The sequence below is a fragment of the Nothobranchius furzeri genome, chromosome 1 (assembly GCF_043380555.1).
Source record: "Nothobranchius furzeri strain GRZ-AD chromosome 1, NfurGRZ-RIMD1, whole genome shotgun sequence".
NCBI classification, from domain to species: Eukaryota; Metazoa; Chordata; class Actinopteri; order Cyprinodontiformes; family Nothobranchiidae; genus Nothobranchius; species Nothobranchius furzeri.
In genome coordinates, this window is record NC_091741.1 from 98,542,710 (window position 1) to 98,551,962 (window position 9,253).

The 9,253-nt window shown below is 42.2% G+C and overlaps 1 pseudogene; it reads left to right on the forward strand.

The window, feature by feature from the left end:
* The first annotated feature begins 6,030 nt into the window (after positions 1 to 6,030).
* Positions 6,031 to 8,972, forward strand: LOC129160691 (cis-aconitate decarboxylase pseudogene; annotated as a pseudogene).
* Positions 8,973 to 9,253: the final 281 nt, after the last annotated feature.

Genomic DNA, 9,253 nt, shown 5'->3' on the forward strand with positions numbered 1-9,253 from the left:
AAGAAATTCATTCATTCATCTCACCTCATGTTCAATTCTCACTACACTTTGCACACACGCATCCATAACCACATCCTATTACTCTCAACCTTCAGCACCTCCAACAGAAGGTCTATTTGAGCAAGTTTACAATATCAACTGTTAAAGATTGTCCCACAAAGTTGCCAGTGTTGATTGTTATTTCCTGTTTGTCAATTTTCAAAATCATTTGTTTAATTTGAAGAATTAAAACTTTTAATTGTCAAACTGGTTTCTTCATTGAACTGAAACACAGACCCACGGATATTATCGACAGTTTATCGATGAAAAAAACCTTTGAGTCTTCTTAAAACTATACAATTTGGTTATTAATTTAATGAAATTAATATCACAAATTAACATGTAGAATGGTTCCTCTTTCATAAAAGAGCATAAACCACAAACCTACACGTGCTACATCACTGCACCTCTGGTTCTGGTCTCTTTTCAGCTCAGCTGTCAGCTTCAGGGCAACTCCTGGGGGTCTCACTTTACCCTGAGTGATTGTGGACAGAAGACGTCCAAATCCAAAGTGAACACACACCAGACAGACAAGAAGGTAGTTTGCAGCAGTGGCAGACTTTCCAAACCCTGCAGCACACAGGTCAGTGATTTGATGGGCAGAAGCTAAAGAAATGCAGACGGCTATGAGGAACAGAACCTGTTTCTTCACAAAGAGTGCAACACTGCCGATGATGAACAAGGCTAGAGTAAACGCTGCCAGGCCAGGAAGCAGTGAGGCTTTCAGGTCTGTGAGCTGCAGCACCCCCTGTCCTACCAGAATGTAGATCAGACCTGAGCCACACCACAGAGCAGAGACAGTGAGACACAGAGTGGAAAACAGCTGGGCGTGGGACAGGCTGTGACGGACACCTAGGAGGGAGAGATAGTCCAGTTAGCAGGCTGGAAACAGGAAGTAAATTATATTGGTCAGCAGAAACCTTCAAAACAAACCTGCATAAGCTACAAGGACTGTGATGATGAGGAGCAAAACCCCCAGGGCAGTGTGGGGGAATAAGTAGAGCCCTGCACTGAAGCCCTAGGCCCTTGGGTCGGCCCGGCCCGACGGCCCTCGGGCTGGGATTCGGGCCAACAACTGTGTAATCACCTCGGACACGGGCCGGGCTGGGCACCTTTATTTTTAATCAAATTCATAAAATAAATTGAAACACAAACGCAGCAGTAGAGCCCTGCGCGGGACTGTTTTCTTCATCCCGCTCCTGCCCACTCCCGCTGAATTTCTGACCATTACCGCCTGCAACTGCAACGTGTGTGTTACACTTCCGCCCGCACCCGTAGCGTGCATGTCTACTCCCGCCCGCAACCTCAAAACTCGGAGAAATTATTACCTCACAATAAAAGAGATGTATTGAGTTTGCGTCCTCTCTGGTCCTGGAGAAAACATGTCACAACCCGCAGCTCTTCCATCCATCTGATGCGGCTCTCTGTGCTTGTAAAATAATGAATGGATATTTAAATAAAATGTTTTATATTTTACTGAATTAATTTTATATCTGTAAGTCAATTCTATATAAAGACTGTCTGCGTAAACCTGAACAGGTCCAACCCAGTCTTACTGTGAGACCGGGTTGATGGGTCCCGCTTGTACGTAATCATATGCGTTTTCTGAGCTGAAGATGTGAGATTCTGGGCTTCTCCTCAGACGGCTCCTGGATGCATCGCCACATTGGAGACAGGAACAAGCACTATTCGGCCAAAGTTTCATAATCAGGGAACATTTTCTAAGTGACAAGTCTCTCTGAGCGACAGTGTTTGGAAAACACTCGCTTCAGTGGGAGGAACCTTCCCGCATGCGCTCTGGTTCTGCAACGCGCTCCAAGCCAATTTCCACAACTTCAGCTTGCTGTGCACATATGCGCTGACAGCGAGCTGCGCTGAGCAGCTCAGATGTTCAGATGGGAATCTTTTCTTGGGTGATTTAGCTACATCTGTGATGTGTGTAACGAATAAAATGTCAGTTCGTCTGCATGCGTCGGGGTAATTCTTTCTATTCTTTCTCCGCCAAAATAAACCGTCAAACACGGGAACTATCCGGTCAACACAAGCCCTGCTTTTGACTGTTTTGTTTTCTTGTAAAAATTGTTGGAAAGAGATAAAATTTAACTTGATTACCACCAGAGCCAGTGCGCTGTTATCTCCATGACGGTAAATGAGGGAAAAAAAAATTGATCGGATCCTGCACGTCTTTTAACACATTGGTCAGGATTGACACACTTTGTTTTCATTTAGTTGGTTAAAAAAAAGTCGGGCTCGGATCGGGCCAGAGAATCCTGAAAACCTTTTCGGGCCGGGTCGGGCTGGGGCTCCACCCCCTCGGGCCGGGCGGGACACGGGCTCAGATTTTAGGCCCGTGCAGGGCTCTACCCCAGAGTACGACTTACAAGGCCTTCATTACTACTAGAGACCACTGCAAATATATTGATTAAACAAGGGATCCCCATCTTTAAAGAGCTCATAACAAAATTAGATGGTTGAATTGTCTCAGAGTTCTTGAGCTGCTAATGACCTCTGACAAATAACTAGACGCTTTCAAGTGCTTAATTAGTAACTGATCAAAAATATATCTATTAATGTCAAGCTTTTAAACACCATTGTTGTTATTGTTTTATCTGAAGATCTGAATAAAGATGTATTGAGGGAGAGAATGCATTCATCTAGATAACATTTAGTAATTATTTAAAGATGCAAGCCTTAATAAACTTTAATTATTTTTATTGCACAAATTAATTAATGCATGAGAGAGCTTCAATGCAGAAACCACACAAAGACATTCTGTTTTACAATGAGTTCAAACATTATAAATTAAAAAAGCATAACTATTTATTTACAGATTCAAAGTGTTTGTGTTGATATATTTTGAAAATAAATATAACAATAAATATATAAATAGTGCAAAAGATTATGGAGTTCATGCAGTTTAAGATGACTTTTGAGTTAGCCATCTATCTATGCATCCACTAAGACACAAAAGTTACATCCATATAAACACACATCTTTAGTTTTCTTTTTCCTCTTTTGCTGTTTGTCAGTATGAAAAGCAAAGCACAGCTTGGGTTAGACAAGTTGACTTGAACATGATCAGCCAGGTAGACAGTCTTCGCTAAGAGACACTCAAATCATGGAGTTCTTCAGTCTGTCAAAGATCTGTTGGACTTTGATAGCAGGGACACAGCCTTCTCTCACAATGGTGATGACTCCTGAACGAAGGTTAGAAGAGCTTCAGTTAGAAACTTGACCTTAAACAACCCCAGTAGGAAGAAATCATGGCCCCTTACCTTCATCAATCCTCAGGCAGTTGACCACAGTTGAAGCAACTACTTAATTCGAGTCACCATCACAAAGTACTCCTTGGATCTTGTGTCCCAGTCGACTGCAGCAAAAGAAGCAGTTTGAAACAGTAATTAGTGTATGGTGCTAAAAGTGTTAGAGATGTGTTGTTTGTTAGTTTGCATTAAACTTCTTTGAGGAGACTCTTACTTAATGACCATGCTGTGGTGGGTGCTGTCTGATTCTCCACTGGGATTGGCTGATGTTATGGCCAGGGGTCCAGTGATGTCACATAGGTTGGAGGTCACGGTGTGGTCTGGGACACGGATCATGATGCTGTCTCTGGTACCAACACGGTCATAAGCAGGTCCAACTCCTACAGAAATGAGGTTAAAGTTCACGTAAAAACTGAAAACTGATACAGAATTCTGCCACTCAACATTCAAACACTCTACACTGCTGACCTAGTCTGTAAAGCCAGTCTCCTTTGCTGACAATGCAGCTGATGCCTCCAGGATACACATTCCTCATGAACTCCCACAGCAGAGGGCTGAAAGGAGGCCTGGCTGCAACCAGCTGTTCCACACTGGAGATGCAAATGCATATAGGCTTCTCTGCAGGTCTGTCCTGCAAAAGGTCCAATTCAACAAGATGGTGACTTCATGAAAATGTATATTACTGTTAAACAAGCCTCCTCTATCTTCTTACTTTAACGTTGTAGATTTTTTCTATCGCCTGAGGATTCTTGCAGGAAGCAGCCAGAGCGTACACAGTATCTGTGGGAATACCACACACACCCCCGTCCTCGAGAAGTCGAGCTATCTTCAACAGACCGCTGGTGAGACGCGAGCTAGCCACCGGACAGGACGGCTCGTTACACTTTTTCCTAAAACAAAACACACACACATAATTTTTGTTAATTATTCACGCTGATTCTTAAAGGTAGGTCAATCTAAACTTCAGTCATTACCTTTATTATGGGAGGACCCATTGGGATAGCTCTTTGTGAGAAGATGCAGTTCATCAGTGAAGCCAAGGTGCCATAAAAGCAAATGATGGATACCAATGCAAGCATGGCAACTGCAATACATCGTTTCTGGATGTTAGACTTTATTTGTTCTGATGAGAGTCAGAATCGTAAATACATAAAGTTTATAACAGGCGGTTTTAACTCACTTTCAAGTTGGTATGGAAGTCTGTGCAGGGTGGAGAGAAGGAAGCAGACAAGAACAACCTCCATGATTGTTGTTAGAAACAACAGAACCACGTTCCTATAAGCAGCTAACAGAAGAAACAAAAGTACAAAATTATGAATCAATAAAAACTGTGAATTCCAGCGCTGAAAGCAGATACTAGACCTTACCAATCAGCATGAGGAAGGCATTAATGACCAGTAAAGCAACGCTTCCAGCTGTGAATCCATAGGCTGCCTGGAGTGTTAACATTCCTAATACTCCTTGTTCTCCATAGAAACTGGCAGGAAACCCGTCTGCTGCCATGGTGTTTCTGTAGACAATCCAAACATATGATAAAAGTCTAAAATGGTAATCGTCAACAACAACATTAATATAAGAATTTTTAAAGGAACCAATGAAAGATTGAGCATAATATAATATAATATAATATAATATAATATAATATAATATAATATAATATAATATAATATAATAATATAATATAATATAATATAATATAATATAATATAATATAATATAATATAATAATATAATATAATATAATATAATATAATATAATATAATAATATAATATAATAATATAATATAATATAATATAATATAATATAATATAATAATATAATATAATATAATATAATATAATATAATAATATAATATAATATAAAACGGTCCTTGCCTGTCATAAGTAGGCTGAGCCACTCTTGTCATGTAACTAATGTAAAAGTCATTTATTACGACGCTCCTCTAACAGGCTCTCTGAAGAGGAAGAATTTATTCTAAATGAAAACAATTTTATCAATAGAATAATACCCCTAACATTACTGTTATTTTCATATTGTTGAAAAACTACAGGATATTGCAATAATAGTTTTATTATTTATAAATAAACTCTTGTCAGGGAGCATCCTTTATGCAGATTTAGGTCTGATTCAATCTACAAAGCAGAGTATATAATAATCTAGCTATAGGTTTAAGGATCTTTGATGGGTGACATGCAGAAACAAAATATTTACTCCTGTCAGCAATAAAAGAAAGAACAAAGTTTTACCTGTTGAAGTTGTTCAGACTGATGGAAAGCTGAGTTGTGCTGAAGGAGGGACGAAGGTTTGCCTTAAATATGATCTGTTTGTGTAAAGGAGGAGTTACTGAGAATTCCCCACTCTGTCACACAGCAGCATACTTACAGGTGACATCACTGCCTTTCACTTTACACAAAAGTGGCTTTTCCTCCTTCTTTCTCCTTCCTCCCCCTCAAGGCTATTGATGATGGTGAACGTTACACCACAGATAATGACCCGGGTGGAAAAGCCTCATTCTGATGTGATGCAGGATTGCAAAAGGAACCTGCCCTTCCTGCTCCTTTGGTGTTTCCGGTCATTGTAAGTCCTGGACTATATAAGGCAGGTGGATTTTCAGCCACAAAAGCATCAGCATCCTTCACTGCTCAGCTGCTGCATCCAAGAGAAACAAGAAACAAGATCATTGTGACAGAAACTTGAAGTCATGTTCTCCACGCTACAGGTAAGATTACAGACATATTTATGCTTTTAGTCAGTTTTCAGACTCTAAAAGTGATGGTTTTAAGTCCTTTTCAAATAAAGAAGTCATAAAAATATCTAAAAGCAGAGGTTTGTAGTGCGGCCAAGGCAGGGAACTATAAAATAACTCCTGCTAATTGTTGAGGAGAACACTCATGCTGGGAAACACCTGTTACACCTCTACACTGGCTCTTTCAAACACAAACATTAGATTAAAGACGTGAACAAGTAAATGCAGGAACTCATCAGCCTGTAGTCATCCTGAGATGTGAAAAATAACTGAAATGCTTTGTTCTGATTTATGTTTTGTCCCAAAGAAAACCATCAGACCAGTGCGGGCTGCCAGAAGACTGCATAACACTGCAGTGGAGGGTAAACAGATATGCTGACTTTGATTAAAAATAATAATAATAATCTTAATTAATAACCTTTATTAAACAACTTTTATCTTTTCATTCCTGCAGTCCAGAAGCACCCAGCCCCAGAAGATACGGTCACAGCCAGTTTTGGGAAGTTCATCAGTGAAATAAAGCCTCAGCATTTGTCTCCGGTTGTGCTCCATCGCAGCAAAAGGATGGTGCTGGACAGCATCGGGGTCGGACTGATAGGGAGCAGGACAGATGTGTTTGAGCTGGCTCTTCAGTTCTGCCAGGTGAGGCAAAGTGAAAGTCTGAGTCAGGTCCAACCCAAATGTGTCCAGAACAGATGAGTGAATGTAGGGTTGTTTCTGTGTTTGTTCTTAGCACATGTATGCTCCGGATCACATCAGCTCTGTGTACGGACGCAGAGGGATCAGACTCTCCCCAACACTGGCAGCTTTCGTTAATGGAGTAGCGGTGAGAAACATACGTGGAAAACAACCATATATAAATAACCACATAAACATCAGTGGAAACATTTTGTATAAACAGCTTTTCTCAGCTGTTGGTGCAGCGTGGCTCCCAAAGACCACAGGGTTATGATATAGAAATAACATCAGCTGAGCTGGCCTTAAAGTTTCCCATCAAATATTTCCAAAGAAGCTACTTTCTTCCCCCTCGATGGCTGGATTTAGGAATGAAAGTCATTTTTCTTTTGAAAACACACCAGGAACAGAAAACATGTCAGTGTTCACTTCAGAAAAAAAACATAAAGAAATGGATCATTCAGACACGGCACAGGCAAGGTGTTCATAGCTGGGTTCTGATCTAGTTATGACCCTCACAGAAAAAGTTATTATTCTGACTCCTTTCAGCTTCAGTATGATGAGACACAAACTCTGGTTGCTTCCAGACTCATTCCATGGACTTTGACGACACGTGGCATCCAGCCACTCATCCCTCAGGAGCTGTTCTCCCAGCTTTGTTTGCTCTCAGTGAAATGATGCCGGCTAACAGCAAACCAAGCGGTCTGGACTTCTTACTGGCCTTCAATGTCGGCATTGAGATCCAGGGCCGTCTGATGAGGTTCTCTAATGAAGCACGCAGCATTCCCAAGAGGTCAGTGCCTCACAGCACAAGTCAAGCTTGAACCAGAAAGTCTGGTTTTAGCACGATCTTCATGAACACGTTCGTTTAAAGACGTCCTTGTTTGACTGTGCTGATCTCAGCACTGAGGTGTAAGAGGCCGTTTTAGTGATGTCAGTGTAATGATGCTTACTGTAGGAACAGCAGGGGCTCTTGGTGTAACGTTAACAGAATTAGCACAAACCAAACCCTTCATCTGGTGGGTGTTTTAGAAACTCAGGTGACCTGAAACGAGTCAAATCAATTCATCTTGTTCTAAAGATTCAACCAATAGAAACGTTCTTAAGTGGTGATGCAGATCAGTGATTGTTTCAGTTACAACAGAATAAATGTCCTAACTGAACTGTGTGTGTGTGTGTGTGTGTGTGTGTGTGTGTGTGTGTGTGTGTGTGTGTGTGTGTGTGTGTGTGTGTGTGTGTGTGTGTGTGTGTGTGTGTGTGTGTGTGTGTGTGTGTGTGTGTGTGTGAACAGGTTCCATCCTCCCACTGTGGTGGGTCCTATGGGAAGTGCAGCAGCCTGTTCTCGTCTCCTGTCTCTGGATCCGTCTCAGTGCAGTCATGCCTTGGCTATAGCAGCTTCTCTAGCTGGAGCGCCGATGGCTAATGCTGCCACTCAGTCCAAGCCCCTTCACATCGGCAACGCCTCTCGTTTGGGACTTGAAGCTGCTCTGCTGGCCTCCAGAGGCCTAGAGGCCAGTCCTCTGGTCTTGGATGCTGTTGCAGGAGTGGCGGGCTTCAGTGCCTTTTATGAAGATTATGTTCCTCAGCCTTTAGAGTCACCTGATGATGGTGGACATGTTTTCCTTTTAGAGGAGCAGGACATGGCTTTTAAGCGTTTTCCTGCCCATCTGGGGATGCACTGGGTAGCTGATGCTGCGGCTGCGGTCCATGAGCTCCTTGTGGGACATGGTCTAGGACAGGTGTCCCCACATCAGGTCCAGGACATCCTGCTCAGAGTCCCCCAGTCTAAATACATCAACAGGCCTTCTCCCGAGTCAGAGCACGAGGCACGCCACTCCTTCCAGTTTAACGCCTGCAGCGCTCTGCTGGACGGTGAGGTGACCGTGCAGTCCTTCAGCCCGCCCGCCATGAGCCGCCCAGAGCTGCACTTCCTGCTGAGCCGTGTTCGCATGGAGCATCCTGAGGACAACCCCGCCAATTTCAACCGCATGTACGGAGAAGTCCAGGTGACTCTAGTTGGAGGAGACATCCTGAAGGGCCGCTGTGACACCTTCTACGGCCACTGGCGCAACCCGCTGACAAACGAGAGCCTGAGGAAGAAGTTCAGAAGCAACGCAGAGGTGGTGCTGCCATCAGAGAAGGTGGAGCGGCTGGTGGAGGTGGTGGAGGAGCTGGACAGGCTGGATGATTGTGGAGCTCTTCTCTCACAGCTGCAGTGATCAGTAACACTGAACAATAAAGCAACAATCCTTCAGCATAGAAATAAGAATAATTTTATTTTATATTAATGTTCTGAAATGATCTGCTTAGTGTAGACTGGAAATAAACACATTGTCATGTTTTTCCTCTGGAGTTTACTTCAAGCTGATGTTTCCTCTATTGTTCAAGATTGTCTTTTGGTATTGAATTATGTTTTTATCGTAACAAAATTCAGATAAAAACATGACTCGTGTGTGTGAGTCATATTTATTGTTTAATGCCTGTTTTTATATTAATATTGTTAATCTATGAAAATGTGTTTCCTGCA